The following is an 18914-nucleotide window of genomic DNA, read 5'->3' on the forward strand; positions in this document are numbered from 1 at the left end:
GAGCTTGCCTTTCTTCTCTGTCAGTAATCTATGCCAGCTTTCTGGCTGCAATCTACCACATGAAGGCACAGCAATTTTACACACTTTAGCAATTCTTTCAACACCTTTAACCATCTCCTCTCCCTCTCTGTCTTCAACTAAATCACATGCGAGCCAGCCCTTACTGGGCCTACTCAATTCCTGTCCCATATTCCCCCTCCCCCTACACCAGCGTCCTAGATATAGGGAAAGAAAAGGAAAATGAACAAGAATGTCTACAATGCTCGACTGCCACTCGAGGAAGGGCGGGTCCCCCCTCAAGTGCGTCTTCCCAAAACGTAGACTAGTCACTGAATCCGCCTACCCGGGGTGGTAGACACGGATTGGAGCGAGGTGAGAAGTGTGTGACCAATCACTTCTCTAGCAAGAGAAATGGGAGTGGATAGAGTAATAATATAGGAAGTGTAGAGAAGGTAAAAAGGTAAGGAGAAATCCTTAGAGACAGACACAGGAGTTTGAATGACTCCTAATTAAACAAACAAGACAACAATACAATTGAAATACAGTGCATGCATCACAGTTCAAATAAAATCAACAGTAATCCTTTCCTTTACTCGTGTGACCGAGGTCACCTCCCTCAACCTCGTAGTGTCCCCGCTCGGAGAACGACTTCCTCAAGTCTCACTACCAGCGGCCACAGGAAACAGCAATCCTCTCCGACCCGAATCCTGTCTAGCCTCCCTCGTTACAGCAGTCCACCAAGTGTGTGGCCACCTCTATCCTCACTCCCGTAGTGCCCCTATGAACCCACTCATAAGTCTCACTACTACGTGGTGCTGGAGACAAGCAATGCCTGCTTGAATCCGCCCGCCACAAATAAAAGAAAATTGGAATTCCACCAGCCTCAGCGCTCGAAGCTGTGGGTTACCACCTCTCTGCAAGCAGAGTTACGTGCACAATGGAGCTAGCTAGACTATCAAAGTGACACAAGAAGGATCACAGGAAATTATGAGTCTACACAAAATCCACAGTTCCAACACTCCTCTTTTTCCATACAGCCACAGCCACGAGGCTCCTAAAAGAGGTAAACAGGCAAAGAAGACCCCCAGGAAAACTTCCACAGGTCAACCCCCCTTTTTCCCTACAGCCACAGCCACGTGGCTCCTAAAAGGAGTAAACAGGCAACAGGACTCCAGGAAAATCCCCCGGGTCCACCCCCCCTTTATCCCAAAAGGGGCAACAGACAAACACAGGACCCCCAGGCAAACTACCACAGGTCCCCCCCTTCTTTTATCCCAAAAAGGGGAAACAAATAAACACTCAACCCGGGCACTTAGCTAAAACAGGCCAATACAAACACACCCAGGCAACAGATAGACTAAATGCAGGTAAACAAGTGAGTAACGAGACCCCGGGCAAGATATTACCTGTCTTTGATGTCCTCCCGGGAAGCAGTCACAGACACGTGGACGGGTCAATCAAAGGGGCCGGAACATACCGGTGGCTCTGCAGAAGTCTCTACCGTGTACCTGGAGGGGATCAATCTCCTTTCCTTCCCCCCGGATTCCTCCGTCCAACAGCGTCTTCCTTAGGACGGCTCACCGGTCAGACATAGCCCGGGGCCCCACGTTGGGCGCCAAAGTTGTTATGGTACTTTTTAGCAGTAAACAAAGATGTTTAAATGTCTATCTGTTCCTGTCCAAATTAGAGAAAATTAAATTGCGTATATACGCTGAAGTAATTCAGACTGACACACGGAGTTCAGGTTAAAATAACTTCGAGGAAATTTATTGGCAAGTGAAGCAAGAGCGGGCTCGCAGGCCCTTTTAAGAAGCATTTTGCGTCATCATTGATTATCAGGATATCAGTAAATAAACATCATTAATTGGATTAATTGTTAAGTGTCTGGGTTAGTGTCCACCTATCAATATAATTAATTGGCTCAAAAACTAAGTGGTAAGCTAGGTGTCCACCCACCGATAGGTGGTATTGTTCTGGACACGGGTGGGGACAGAGGGCTCAAGCGCCATCTTCCCTAGCATGAGGTTTACTCGGTGGAAAGGGGGGCTTGAGCGTCATTTTACACAGTTGGTGATGTCAGGTCTTGTGGTCAGGTGCAAGGTCTCTTATTAATAGAACATTTCATTAGTACAATGTTCTCATGGCCTTCAAATTATACTATGTTGCGAGTTAGGGGAAATTCAGCAGTTTCTGAGTTAGTCATGTCCGTATAGAGAATACGGTCTCTGTTCATTGTATGAAATGTGCTGGGAAATTCTGTCCTGTAATGTAGTCTTAAAATGGAGAAGTCAGGTAATGAGGACAAAATGGAGGGTTTGCCTCAATGTGAGGTTAAAATGGAGTCAGTACAATAATTCAATACAAGTTCAATAAAGATTTTTTAATAATACTACATCACCATTATGAATGTATGTCTGTGTATGTCTGTATGCCATTATGAATGTATGTGTGTATGGATGTCAGTGTCTGTATGTATGAATGTGTGTGTGTGTGTGTGTATGTATGTCGGTGTCTGTATGTATGTGTCTTTATGTCCTCTTGCATGTGTGTCTGTATGTATGTTAGTATGTGTCTGTCTGTCACTATGTATGCCTGTGTGTATGTCTCAGTATGTGTGTGTCAGTATGTATGCCTGTATGCGTGTATGTCTGTTTCAGTATGTGTGTCTGTTAGTATGTATCTGTGTCCTTTTGTATCAGTGTGTGCGTTTGTGTCTGTGTGTGGACTTGGAGGCGGGCCCCAGGGGGCCCAGACCCTGAGCTGAGTTAGGGGCCCCAAAATTTCTGGTGGCGGCCCTGGCGCCCGACAATGTATGATACCGACTTCTTTCGGTTCCCACACTGCTTCCAATAGTTGTAGGATTTCAGCTGCGTACTTGATTTCTTTGCCTTCTGAATTCAATAGTCCTCTTTCTTTATACAAAGCTCCGTGGGCATGAGTGGTTAAAAACGCATACTTGGAGTCCGTGTAGATGTTCACTCTTAAACCTTCAGCCAATTGTAACGCTCGTGTCAGTGCTATCAATTCTGCTTTTTGTGCTGATGTTCCTTTTGCCAGTGGCCGAGCTTCTATCACCTTGTCTATCGTTGTTACTGCATATCCTGCATAGCGGATCCCTTCTTTCACATAACTACTGCCGTCGGTGTAATATTGAACATCGGGGTTCTGGATGGGAAAATCACGAAGATCAGGTCTACTTGAAAATACTTCATCCATTACTTCCAAACAATCATGTTGACTTTCAGTAGGTTGTGGCAAAAGGGTAGCTGGATTTAAGGTATTAACAGTCTCTAAATGCACTCTTGGGTTTTCACACAACATTGCTTGATACTTGGTCATACGGCTGTTACTAAACCAATGATTTCCTTTGTAATCCAACAACGTCTGTACTGCATGTGGAACTCGTACATAAAGTTCTTGACCCAGAGTGAGTTTATCGGCTTCAGCTACTAGCAGGGCGGCTGCAGCTACGGCTCTTAAACAAGGTGGAAGTCCACTGGCCACTGCATCCAATTGCTTAGACATATAGGCAACAGGTCTTTGCCATGATCCCAAGTACTGTGTCAATACTCCCACAGCCATTCTTCTTTGCTCATGTACATACAGGTAGAATGGTCGTGTGTGATCAGGTAGACCTAATGCTGGGGCACTCATCAAAGCCTTCTTCACATCTTCAAATGCCGTTTGTTGTTCTTGAGTCCATAAGAAGGGGTCGTGCTCTGTACCTTTGATAGCTGCATACAGAGGTTTTGCCAGTATCGCGTAACTGGGAATCCATATCCTACAGAAGCCTGCTGCCCCCAAGAATTCTCGCACTTGTCTTCTATTCTTGGGTATCGGTATTTGGCACACAGCTTTTTTTCTCTCTGGCCCCATAATTCTTTGACCTTCAGAGATATGGAATCCCAGATATTTGACAGTTGGCAAACACAACTGAGCCTTCTTTCTAGACACCTTGTATCCTGCCTTCCAGAGAATGTGTAGTAGATTGTGCGTTGCTTGCTGACATATTTCCCTTGTGACTGCTGCTATCAACAAGTCGTCTACATATTGTAATAGTACACACTCTCCTGGGATGGACTCGAAATCCAGTAGATCTTGACTTAGATCTGAACCAAATAGGGTAGGTGAATTTTTAAACCCTTGAGGCAGTCTTGTCCAAGTCATCTGGCGTTTTGAGCCCGTTACGGCATTTTCCCATTGGAAAGCGAAGATACATTGGCTTTCTGCGGCAATTCGGAGGCAAAAGAAGGCATCTTTGAGGTCTAAGACTGTAAAATAGGTAGCCCCGCCCGGAATTAAAGCAAGCAGGTTATACGGATTGGGTACAACTGGATGTATACTAACAACCGCATCATTGACTGCTCTCAAGTCCTGCACAGGTCGATACTCATCTGTACCGGGCTTTTGAACAGGCAGCAATGGGGTGTTCCAGGGGGAAGTACAGAATTTTAGGATACCATACCGTATGAACTTATCCAGATAAGATTGAATGTTCTTCTTAGCCTTCTGCGGGATGTGATATTGTCGTAGGCTTACTGGATAAACCCCAAGTTTTAGTTCGATCTTAATAGGTGGAATATTGCGGGCCAGTCCTGGTGGGTTGTTCTCTGCCCAAACTCCTGGTATGTTGAATAAGAATTCATCACTCCTAGGGTTTTGGCTAGTCAACGCTGTATAAAGTCGCCACTCTTCTTCCTTTGGTACGGATAATGTCATAATACCTGAAGGTCCATTAAACTTTAAGGATGTTGTTCCGTTTGGTAGGAACGTAATCTGCACTTGTAATTTGGATAGCATATCACGTCCCAACAATTGGACTGGACATTCAGGCATGTAAAGGAATTGATGTTTTACTACGTGGCCTCCCAATGTACAGAGTCGACTTTTAAGAACCGGTTTTGCAGCACTTCTTCCAGTTGCTCCTATTACGGTAATAGTTCTTCCAGATGGAGGAGCAACTAGGTTAGTCACCACCGAATGTTCAGCACCAGTGTCGATCATGAACGCATTCCTTTTTCCCCCTATTGATACATCGACCATAGGCTCCGCTCGACCAAGGGGGATGGAGCCCGGTCGGTAACAATAGTCCTCCATGACCGTGTCAGCCAATCCTACGAAGTCCCTACCTTCTCTATCGCGGGACCTTTGCGCTGCTGGATAGTACCTGTCTTCTCTTACACTTCCTCTGTTACCATTACTCCCTCTATTACCATTACTCCCTCCGGGGCCTCGGGGCTCTGCCTCTAAAGTTTCCATAACCTGCCCTGGGTGGGTCTCTCTCGTACTGCTCTCTTTGCGGACACTCGTTTCTCCAATGCCCTTCTTCTCTGCAATACGCGCACTGATTCCTACTCAGGGGCTCCCTATTCCACCTACTATCGCCTCTATCTGGGCCCCGTCTATCTACGCCTGCGATCGCTACCGCTAGCAGATCAGCCTTTTTACGCATCTTGCGCTCTTCCTCTTTCTTACTTTCTGACTCCCTATTCATGTACACCTTATTTGCTACCTCCATTAGTTGGGTGATGGACATTCCTGCAAACCCTTCTAACTTTTGTAGCTTGCGCTTAATATCTCCGTAAGCTTGGCTGACAAAGGCAGAGTTTACCATTCGGGAATTATCAGCGTCTTCCGGATTAAAGGGGGTATACAAGCGGTATGCCTCCAATAATCGGTCATAAAAGACACTGGGCGCTTCATCACTTTTCTGAATCACCTCAACTGTCTTCGACATATTAATGGCTTTCTTCCCTCCGGTTTTCATGCCAGCAATTATAGCGTCTCTATAGGCTTTTAGTTGAACCATATCTGCGCCATTAACATTCCAGTCGGGATCGGTATTAGGATAATGTGTTGCGGCCCATGCTGCTGGATTGGCTTGATTTAAAGTACGGGCTTCATCCTCTAGCGCTTTAATGGCTGCTTGGTTAATCCTAGTCCTTTCCTCATTATTGAACAATGTCATTAATAACTGCTGGCAATCAGCCCATGTCGGATTATGTGTCTGAACTATCGAGGTGAACAGATCAGTCATAGCTTGTGGTTTCTCAGTGTACGAGGAATTGTGGGTCTTCCAATTCAAGAGATCGGTAGTCGTGAACGGGACATATACGAAGACTGGGTCAGCATATACCATTTGACCTGTGGCATCGAGATAGGCTGACCCAGGATTCAAACGAAGAGGCATCTGGTAATGTTTGGGTTGTTGGGTACCGGTCAGTTGTCGGGTTAGTATAGGGCTACATGGAGGGGCGTCGGTTAGAGGTTCCGGTCGGGGGTAGTAAGACATGAGGACGTAGAAGCTTGATTTTGGGGAAGGTCGGTAAATAGAATATTCCGAGCCGAGCTAGAAGAAGCTTGACCGGAAGTTTGAAGTGGCGCCAAATCAGGATAATCGGATCTAACGGGGGTTGGTTCCAGAAGGGGAGGTTTAGTACGACGGGGGGTGGATTCTGAACTGGAGGAGGAAGCGGAAGTGGATGGGGACAATGGGGGAAGGGGTGTAGAACTTCCTGTACTTGTATCACTTCCTTCTACAGGGAAGTAAGGGGGCAGCATAGGGATCTCGGACTCAGGGGGCGTGTCCAAAATGGGCCTAACCATAGTCCTAGTGGACAAACAAGTCCTGGCCACCATGAGGCGACATTGCTCCTCGTGGCATATCCGAATCCATCTTGGCGAGTTGTTTACGGCCTGTCTCCAACAATCAATATATGGAAACTGTCCGTAAAGTTCAGGCCTACCTGATACAGCCACGTGTACATGCTGTACCAGATTTGGATCCAAACTGCCACGTGGCGGCCATGCCGCAACCAAAGTAGGCCACTCCCTAGTGCACAAAGTGACCAAACGTACAGTAGACATTTTAACCCCAAAAGCACATGTTGTAAATCCCTTTTTAAAATTCTTTACCATACAACCTAAGGGATCCAAAATCGTCGACTCCGACGCGCCCATACTTATCAATGGAGCATCGTTGACAACGAATACTATGCACACGTTCTATTCAACAGTCACACCCGTTTCTTCCGGCAACAGCACCACGTGGTACAGTTACCAAGTGAAACGTACACAATAACACAATAAACACTCAGGGAATTCCCATACACGCACAGCTGTTACACCAGTCACTAAATAATCAATATTATGCCCTTTGGCGAAACTATACAGTCACCCACGCTATAATTCTCTATATATGAATTACCCGCCTATAACACACCCCAGTAACATCGTATATTACAAACAGCGGTTACAGTACGGTTAGCATAGGTCAAAGCACAATTTAAGGTCACAATATTATTACAGTTATTAGGACTACCTAAAACTATCTACATCCATTTTGGTTAGCCACACTGCCCAAGCACCACATATAGCGAACTAGAGGGCGGAATTTACAACAGAACCCTTTTAGTCTTTCTACTCTATCAATAGTCTAGTGGGTTCCAAATTTACACACCTTCCCACTTAGCCAAGATAGGTTGAGATCTAGCAAACGATAATGTACATCAGAGTCTGCTTAGTCTCCCGGTCCCTCCGACCTAGCGAACAAATTGTACACCCTAGAACGCTAGTCTAGACAAAACACCGGTGTCCGGCTAGGGCTATTTACACAGAACCCCGCCTGACTCCAAACCAAATCAAACGGTCTTACTAAAGAGCGTTCGATTGAGCGGTGCGCCTTCGCTCCTTCCCTCCGACAGAGGGGGCAGATTCCATACACAGATTTAACCCCTTATGGGCCTACCGCACAATCGGTATACCCCTAGTGGGTCCGCCGTCTAAAACAGCGGTCGTCTTACCTCCTCGTTCCTGAACCTGAGTTCACACTCATCGACGGGGACACCCCAGCACTTCTTACGTAGAGGCCGATGATCTCCTGGACCAGTGGCGCCGAGACGAAGGGAGGTCCACGCAGAAGTTCAGGGGTGCAGCCGTAGAGAACGTGGGCAAAGATAGACCGTCTCACGCCTCTGCCTCTCAGCTACCGTTGAACGATGAGCTTCCCGGCCAATGCACCAAATGATACCGGAGAAACTGACGGAAGCCAAGCACAGAGAGATGGACACAGGTTTCTTCAGGAAGGAAGAGATTCTTTATTCGGTTCACCGATCGGGACTCAGAGGGACTAATGTCACCAAAATACAGCAAGTTCTGAGCCCCGGACAATAGTGCAGGCTCCTTATATAGGCACATAACTCCTCCCATATTAAGCTCCACCCGCACATTCTCTTGACCAATCAATACAAATAAGAATTAACTTCCTGCTTGACCGCATGGCCTGTCCAGCACAATGGAGGAGGGGAATACTACATCCTGTATTCTTGCACATGCTCCGTACACTACTGATCGTATCTTGCCACGTGCAACTAACTGATCGATACGTCAGCATATGCACGTACACATGCCACGTGGTAATCTCGGCCTACTAAATTTATTTTTACCGAGATTCCACCACACACTCATATACACACTGCACTCATACACACACACTGCACTCATATACACACTGCACTCATACACACACACACTATTCATACACACACACTGTAAATAAATATTCAATTAATATAATTTTTTTAGGATCTAATTTAATTTAGAAATTTATCTAAATGACTCGAGTCAATAAGTTTTCCCAGTTTTTGGGGGTAAAATTAGGGGCCTCGGCTTATATTCGGGTCGGCTTATACTCGAGTATATACGGTATGTATATTTAACCTGATTTGTTTCCCTTATATTGATGCACATCAATCCCTTATATTGAAGCACACTAACGGCCATAAACTGTTAAATCTAACTTAACTATCCATAACATAATTTGTTTGAACATTACATATGGGTTTTGTTACCTTTTTTGGGGATATATTTTATTTTTGTTTTATTTTTTCAGTTTTTTTTTATTATTAATGGCCATTCTTAGGCTCTTTAATGGTTTAATATTATGGCATTTTTTCAAAAAGTATATTGATAACCATCTATTAAGATGCTCTAATTTATACTTATGACTATTTATCTTCACTTTAACCCCTTAAGAACACATGACATGTGTGACATGTCATGATTCCTTTTTATTCCAGACGTTTGGTCCTTTAGGGGTTAAACACTTTTACACTCACATTCTGCCATTTCTGAATGGTTGTTTAACTAAAATGCTGAGTTTATATATGGACTTCAACTGGCTTTAACAGCCTCCTATAATCTTTCTCTATCTTGACGGGTTAACCTGCACTAATTGATTAACGGCATTACTGATTGTGGGAGCATGCCTATACAGCCTCTCCCCGCCCCTTTGACGTGTTGGCACTTGATTGGCCGTATTACATCATTGGAGGGTTGGAGTTACTACGCTTAGAAACTCAGTTCATTTCTACTCTTGACAAAGGCGCAACATAGTGCCGAACCGCACGTCTAGGAGGATGCCATTATAGGCAATTTTTATTTTATTAGGGCTTCCTAGGGGCTCTGCCATCATGCACTTTGCCAGAATAGTAAGCTTAGCTTTTTATTTTAGAGCTGCCTCGAAGCAGCTAGTGAGATTTGGGATGCGTTAGGATCTGTGTGGGACTGATTATGATTTTTATATGATAGGGATTTACCTTTACCTCTCAGTACTTATACCACCCTGAGTATGAGAGTAAGGTTTATGGATTAGAACCTTTAGAGAGGTATCTCAATAGGGAGTATATGGGGTATGCTTTTACCCTGGTTTAGGTGCTTTAGGACACATTATTCACCTAGGTTAGGTACCTGGACTAATCCCAGAAACCTCTCATATATATATTTATTTTGACCCAGCCATTTTGGTTGACTGCTGTTTTTTGTTTTACTTTTTTCTTTTTTTAACTTTAATCAGGGTTGTGGTTTGCAGTTGGGAAGGGGGTAGGTAATTATTGTTATGAACTCCTACTCTCCTGTTTTCCCCCTTTAAATCCTATATTCACCCTTTTTTAAGTAGAGTTTGGTCTAATTATTAAGGTGGAGGTGGTGAATTAACACTCTTTACACCTACACTCCTGTTCCTTATAATCAGACTCCACTAATATACCAGTTTACTTCCATTAGCTTCCATTATCTCTATCATGGTATCTACCCATGCCATTTACTCACCTTTTTGAATATCTCTAATATTTCTAATATCTCTAATTTTCAATATATATCTAATTTTGAATCTAAATGCTAAGCTTTTTTCTTCCGCTCCTCACATTTAATTAGCTTTTTAATTGGCTACATCTTAGCCTTACACCTGGAATAACATTTTATTACTAAACAGCTCTCTTTCTTGATACTATTTTTCTACTTTGGTTGCTGCGATAGATTTATATAAGTCAGAAAGGCAGTTTCTCCTTTTTAATATTACACTTTCACAAGTCACTTTTGTGTTTTTCACTTTGTCTTATTTTTTTCACTATTCTGTAGATATGGCCTTAAAATACTAATAAAGTTGGGGGGCGTGGCCTAATGCCCAAAATTGCTGGACGCCTTTTTCTGTAGCTCCGGCCAGTTAAGCAACCAAACAAGGCTAAATTGCCTAACAGCGACGCAGACACACTCCCGAACGCGCTGAAGACCGACACTGAAATTGCCTGTACCATGTGCCGTCTGTGCGGTGACGGTCTGACTGACACAAACCTTGCAGCACATCTGCAGCCTAGCGTGCCCGGCGACTGGGGAAATGGCTGATCTCCTGAACAGGTGAGTACACATGGCTGAAGCCTATCCGCTGCCTCGTTACCCCCCCTCTGGACCGGTGGGGGTCATCCCGGTCCACACTGGAGTGCTGACCTGCTTAAGACTGCCATGGCAGACAAACTCACAAAGATAAAAACTGGCTGCATGCGAACTAAGATGGCCGATGGAGCTAAACAACTCACCATCCAGCCGCTCCCATATAGGGCCCCAAGAGAGACACAGGTGGCTCCAGCTATGGCAAGCAGAGAGCCTCAACTCTGGCACACAAAGGGCCTCCAAGCAAAGATGACTGCAAAGCAAGCCCTGGCTCTGCCCAGTACACCAACAAACAGCAGAATCACTGAGCCTGACCTGATAGACTGTGTCCAGGTGACGCTTTGGGAAAGTCGTAGGAGAGAGCGGAGAGTTCCATCAACGCACAATACAATCTTACACCTCAATCCACAAAGGGTAATTCCCGTGGGCACTGCTCACACGCTCAGAAAATTACACACCTCACCGAGGAGCATGATGACAGCTCACAAGCTTCGAGCTGGGAAGCCATGACCAACAGGATCAGTGAGACCATCGTGCTGGACTGTGGAAATGTCTGTGGCTGGCGGGGAGCTGGAATGTGGGACATGGCTGGTACCTCACTCCGGGCACACTGAGGGATTGAATAGGAATAGGCTGAGCAACCATACTCTCTGCTTCACCGCCCAACATTTAGTTGCTTAGCCTGGGTCAAACCACTCCTAGATATGCTTAATCTAACACCCTGCACTTGACGCATAACATAGCCCCTTAGTCACTTCACTTAGCCCTCACTAGGCACCCAGTGGCACTATTTTCGTAGCCTAACCTTGTCTTCATCTCGTGTTATTACAAACCTTAAGTAATTGCATAATTCTTTATCTAGCTTTGTAACGTAACTACTCTAGTGCTGTGCAAACCTGTCTGTATCTCCTATGCACAAATGAAATAAAGAATAAAAAAAAAAGTAAAAAAGTTTATATTTTAATTTTTGTCTCTTACCAATTATATCGGGTTATACATGTTATATGTAGGTATTTTTCTTTTTTTTTTTTAAATAGTTACCCATAGTCTTTTGACTTGGGACCACCTTTTTCAAAGAAAGATTTGGTATTCTTTTAAAATTAATGTTACAGTAAAGTAAATCCACCAAACAGCAACCTGTTTTTCACACCTTGTTTTGCTGAGTAAATATGTGTTAGTTTACACAATACACATGTACAGTATATCCCAATTCACTGAAATAACAACAACAGACATGCCATCTTCAATTTTATGTTCTAGCCCCATGGATAAAATGAGTGAGGGTTGGGGTTGTGTTCCCCAGTCCACTATCAGAAGTAGTAACATGGCCTCAGCCAAGAGGAATGTTGACACCTCCTGGGCCATGAGTTCTGCTATTGACAGTTCATTGTAAATGAGAACTGCTGCAGACACCTCCTGGGCTATGAGTACTGCCACTGAACAACCTGGGCACACAAAGTGATATTCAAAAGGCAGAATTTATTTTAGGAAGTGGTACAGCAATATTTTGTCTCACAATCTGAACCTTTACCACGGCATGAGAATGGCTCAGGGTGTGAACTAAAACATGCATTCTGTCTTTTGGATATTGTAACGGAACCACTGGCACCCCGACCGGGTTCCTTCTGCTGACGGATGCTCCTAGTGCTTTCTAAGGACTCCAAGCACTCCACCTGACACCATAACCACTGCAGACCCCACGAACCGCTGCAGCTTGGTTGGGGTCTCGCCGTCTCCAACCACTCTGGACCCAAGACCAGGGTCCAGCTTCCAGTAGGTCGACCTCTCCGAATTCCAGAGAGCAGGAACAAGAACAAGCTCTTAGCAGAGCTTAGTGATTATACCCTGGGGAGTAAAGTGATTATAGCAATCCCCTGAGTGTAGTTCTCCAATCCCCCAAACATGAGCCAAAACTTCATGAAGGTACAAGATGATCTGTTTAATCAGCACCAAAGGGCTTTCTTTTATGCAAGTTTTTACATACAGTTCCCACCCACATGGTCTTGTGGAACAGCCAATCAACAACGTACAATACAGTTAAATACTCCCATTCATTTCAGAAAAATCCTCCCCTCTGCCTGTGATAGAATTACTGTACACAATAGGCTAATGTAATTATCACAGGCAGGGAAATACAGTTTTTATACAATTCTTATAACTTTAAAATTATACATGCAATATTAATAAAAGTTACATATTCTAAATCAGCATACTCCAAATACAAATATATCCAAGAATCAGACAATTCCCTCCAGTGGTTAAAAAGTTAGTTGGAAGTCCTCTTTGAATGACTGCAATGGCTTTCATGCCCAAAACAGTTCCACAGATTTAGGCTGTGCAGCCGGTCCTGGAGATAATTGGCTTAAGTGGGTGTGGTAACTTCATTATCTCCAGGTAAAGGGAATATCTCCATTTACAACAACAGTAAAAATACCTAAAAATACATAATTCCTATTACACTGAGCAGAACCCACACATTCTACCTATCCCCAGATAGCTTGGATCTGAGCGCTCAATATATTTGATCAGCGCTCAGATCCCACGAACAGAATAAAATCGCCATGGGGTTAAAGTTTAGCAAAGGCTGATGAGAGATTGAGAACTGGTCTGGCAGTGTCCCTGGGACAACGTCCTGTTGGAGAAACAATAGACAGGAAAACAGTGGAGGGCCAGAGGCACATTTTCTCAGGGAATTAAAGGGGTAGACAAAGTGTGCTACAATCCAATATGAGGCAGGAGGCTGGCAGGAGGCTGGCAGTCAGGCTCCTCCAACCGTCAGGGGAAAAAAGCAGTTTGGCACATAGGAATCCAGTGACAAAAGGCAGTTTGTCACAGATATCACGTCATGTGCCCAGGTCTTCTATGTTCATTTGAATTGCTTTGAACTCACTCCTCTCTAGTTTGGTGCACCAAAGTGAATGGAATCCTTTTTCTTGTGCGTGTTCAGCTCCAACATGGTGAACTAATGAGTAGTGCTGTTCTGGGCCTAGTGCTCCTGGGCCTCAAAAGTTGCAGGTCTTTAAAAAAGTTCAAGTCGGACTGAAACATTGACTGTACCCTTGCACAAATGAAGGATATATTGCACAAGACTACAACTCAACAAAGAACCAAATTTTGTTCTTTATTGAGCTCATTTGCATATGCCTACCCAGAATCCTCTGCAGTAGTGAGAGCACTGTTAAAGTGAATTTCTGTGGGAAAAGCCTTATGTCTTGACTGGTGTGTGTATTTGTGTTTAGCAATGTATTAACTGTCCACTTACTTCAGGTGGAAGGGATTTTCATCCACACTTTTTTCCCCACCACAACTTTTTTGGTATGTACTTTACAAGTAACGCCAAGCTTCAATAGCAAGCCAGTAGCCAACATCATGCTGATGAGTTGCATTAACAACGAAACAGCTGTCCATGAAACTGACTTTGCTGCTCTTCCTCTTCCCAGAATCCTTTGCAGTAGTGAGAGCAGTGAATATCTGTGGGAAAAGCAAGTCTTACGGCTTGACTGGTGTGTGTATTTGTGTTTAGCAATGTATTAACTATATATATATATATATATATATATATATTATATTATATATCGAATTAAAAAAATGACAACTATATATATATATATATATATATATATATATATATATATATATATAAAATTACATAAATATTCACATGGAGTTTAAATATATATATATATATACCAGTTAAGACAGGAGCACTCGCTTGGATTTTCCAAAAGTCCATCTGTGTAAAGTGATTCCCATTTGTCATCAAGTGAAAAATGCCAACCTGCGTGTGTGTTGACGTGGGCGCGTGCGTGATGACGTTGATACGTGCGTGCGCAATGACGTACACGATCACGTGATGACGTGATGTCATCGCGTATACATAAACCATAACCATAGTGACCCCACCGTGTACCTAAACCACTCGTGCTTCAAGGAGGAAAGCATGCCAATATCATACAAAATACTTAACCTAGTAGCAATAATGCAGTGGGAGATGATCATCCACAGCTATAGGATACCCTCATACACAAAAAAGGTGAACAAGTGTACAGGTGTATAAATGAGAAATAAAGAAGAATAAAGATAAAAAATAAATATAAAGATGAATATAAAAATAATAATAAAAAAAAAATAAAAATAAAAAAATATAAAAATAAAAATAATAAAAATAAAAAATAAATATGTATATATTTACATATTCATTTACAGACATTTTTATTCTTTTTACTACATCATACTAGTCACTTTCACATAGTTTACACACATGGTTTCTATTTTTATTTTTATTTTTTATTTATTTTTTATTTTTATTATTTTTATATTTTTTTATATTTTTTTTTATTTTTTTATGGTATATTGATTGGCCTGGAGGCACCCGGGTAATATCTGTTTCATTTTTCACTTGGGGTTGAGTGCCAGAATCTGGACTTTTTATATGTATATATGAATAAGTATTTAAATTATATCTGTATATTTATGTGATCTTTTTACATAATTAAGTGTTTTTTTAACTATAATTTGAGGGTCCTTCCTAACAACCCGGGCAGAAAGCCCAGAGGATTTGGTTTGCTCACTCTTTATTTAACCCTGTAACTTTCCAAGATACCATAAAACCTGTACATGGGGGCATGGGGGGGGGGGGGGGGGGGGTTACTTTTCTTACTCAAAAGACTTAGCTGAAAACAAATATTGGTGTTTCAAAACAGTAAACCGTATCAGAACGATGATATTGTCAGTGAAAGTGATGTTTTTTGCATTTTTAACACAACGTCACTTTCACTGATGGTATCATCGTTGTGATATGGTTTACTATTTTGAAACACTAATATTTGTGTTCAGCAAAGTCTCCCAAGTAGAACAATACCCCAATGTACAGGTTTTATGGTGTTTTCCAAAGTTACAGGGTCAAATATAAGGCATATCCATTTCATTTTTTTCACTTAAAATTTGCCAGATTGGTTATGTTGCCTTTGACACCATATGGTAGGCCAGGAATGAGAATTACCCAAATTATAGCATTTCATTTGCAAAAGTAGACAACCCAAGGTATTACAAATAGGGTATATCCAGTCTTTTTAAGTAGCCACTTAAAATTGTCTACTTTTTCAAATGGTATGCCATGATGGGATTAATTTTCATTCCTGGGCTGCTGTACGGTCTCAGGGGCAACATAACCACTCTGGCAAATGATATATAATAAGTGTGGGTGCATTTAATATGAAAAAGGTGAATTATGGTTGAACAGGCATGTAGCCTAAATTCTAGGTTTTGCTTATGTTTTGTTTTGATCCCAACTTATGCAACTGCCTCCATCCTTAAGTGGTTAAATCCCGATATATAACAACATTTTAGAGATATCAGCACCATTGTGTTGTTTTTTGTCTTTTATACTTGCCTATTGATTTCCCCTTACACCCTGAGAAGAACAGGGCGTCAGTGACAGTCCTTTAATGTGGAAAAAACAGCACTCTATTATCAGTTTCTACCTAATGCATCTGTGCAGAAAACAGGCAAGGCTCAGCCAGGCAGAGCAAAACCACTACAATTAAAGACATTTTAAAAAGGGGGGGGAGAGCAGCTGCAACAGAAAATGTAATTTTGTTTGAAAAATCTTGTTTTTTAAATTAAAGTAGACAATTGATGATCCGTTAACCTGTTCCCCCATTAATTTTTTTAACCCCCCTTTTTTAAATTAGGCTAGGCATTATTATATGTATTTTTTCATTGCAGCACTCTTTTCCCATATTTTGGCATGTCTAAATGTTTCTCCAAGTGGAAAAATTGTTTGGACAAGTGTATTGTATACTCACTTGTATTATACAAGAGCATTAGTTCATGATATTGAGGAATTTTCTCTGTCAGGCCTTTTCCCTATCCATGGCCTTTCGTGTCAATTTGCAACTCTGTATTTCTCCTTGTCCCCAAACCATATGGCTTGGAGGAGCCCCAATGAACGAGATAAGACAAAGTAAGGTTCAAAGTGACTTCTGACATTTAATGGGCTGTGTAACAAGTTATATTTAGCAGGAAACAGGGGTGGTCGTTACAAGCATTATCCAATCCTAATAAAATCATCTATCTTATCTTGACATCTTAACCTACAGCAAGCTTGCAGGTGTATCTTCATGTTCGGGCCTTGCTCAAAGCTAAAATTCACTATAACTACGCACTTCAAATTAATATGCATGCACACTACGAATTAAAGATATTTACTACTCAGCTATATAATCATATCACTATGCAGTTATGATCAAAGGGAGAAAAACAGGAAATAAGGCCAACAGCAGAAACATACTGGATATAACACCTGTTACTTGTTACACAATGTTCTACAGCTCTTGTCTAGGGGTATATTCACTAAGCATTGGATATAGATAATCTATATTATTTCAAATAGCTGACATGCTCCAGTTTTAAACAGACTGGCCAGCCGGTCATCTGTAGCTTAAGCCTTGAGTAAATATAGGCAAAGTGTATTATTCCCAACAGTACATAAAGACATCTTAGGTTGCTAGTCTACAGCTGGCACTAAGAGGAAAGCGGCAATCAGCTCGAGACTGCATGCCACACTGCTATTATATTCTGCTTGAGAAATTGGCTACATTGTCAAAGAACCAAAGTACCATACTTTCACTTCTGTAAAATCACATAGGAAAAATATAAATACATTTTCTTGAACTTATTATTTTAATTTTACTTGAAATGTATTTATATCATGAATTTGTCAACTTATAGAATTCAGTTTCTAGATTTTATTGCGTTCTGCATTGTATGCATAATTCTAATGTACAAATGTATGATGTATACCAATATAATATTAAAGCTTTTTAAAAATATTTAAAAAAAAACAGAAAAAAAAAACCATTTCATTGGATTATTAATTTTGTACTTTAAACTAGCAAGAAGGTTAAAAATGTTTTAAAGAAATTCTGTACTGTATATGAGAACCCACATATTCAACGTAGGTAAATGTCCACTCGCGTCTGCAAAAATAGCAACCATATTGATCTGTTCACTCTGTATGCTTATCACCACATCCTAACGCTTTGTTCCCTGCTGTTTATTTATGGACCAGGGAGCTGTATTGTAACAGATTCTTCCCTGCCAAGCAAACTTTTCAACTTTTCACCAGGTTCCAGCTATAAAATTACTAATAATCGATGTCGCAGTCTTGCTATCCTGTAGATTATAACCTATGGCATGAAAAACTCCTAATATGCAACTACATTTTGAATACACCTCTCAAACTGTCCAACTGCACAGAGCTGAGGAATATATTTGTGTCTCATAAATAGCTTAACAGTATTAAAGCAGAACTCATCGCTGAGTAAAATCATTTCCCTATTGTCATTTCTTGCTAGTTATTGCTGCAAGTGAATCATTGACTAAGTTATTATACGTCTGTGCCATCTCACAGATATCTCTTTGGATGATGGCAACTACATCTAGATATCTAGTAACTCTGTTGACGAAGTTAATGTGGAGGAACATCCACTATATATATATATTGGATTTTCATCCACATTAACTTAGTATATATATATATATATATATATATATATATATATATATATATATATATATATATTGGATTTTCATCCACATTAACTTAGTATATATATATATATATATATATATATATATATATATATATATATTGGATTTTCATCCACATTAACTTAGTATATATATATATATATATATATATATATATTGGATTTTCATCCACATTAACTTAGTATATATATATATATATATATATATATATATATATATTGGATTTTCATCCACATTAACTTAGTGTATATATATATATATATATATATTGGATTTTCATCCACATTAACTTAGTATATATATATATATATATATATATATATATATTGTTTAAGGCACAGTGCAAGTCACAAATTAAATTTTTTTCTGTACCATGTTGTGCTAAAGAATTCCCTTGTGGTTTATTGGCAGATGTTAAGCACACCTCTGGCTACCCGATGCATTGGAAATCAAAGCTCTGTGATAGTTTAATTTTCCTATTCTTCCCTAGGGAGATGAATAAAGGATGTTCATTAATTGTCTACCATATGCCAGTACAGCAAATTATTTCCAATCTTCATCACAACAGGATGCCCTCTACCTTTAAGGAGGTTTGACTGCATAAATAGATAACAAAACATTGCCAAATCTTAATG

This window comes from Pelobates fuscus, chromosome 4 (assembly GCF_036172605.1).
Source record: "Pelobates fuscus isolate aPelFus1 chromosome 4, aPelFus1.pri, whole genome shotgun sequence".
Classification (NCBI taxonomy): domain Eukaryota; kingdom Metazoa; phylum Chordata; class Amphibia; order Anura; family Pelobatidae; genus Pelobates; species Pelobates fuscus.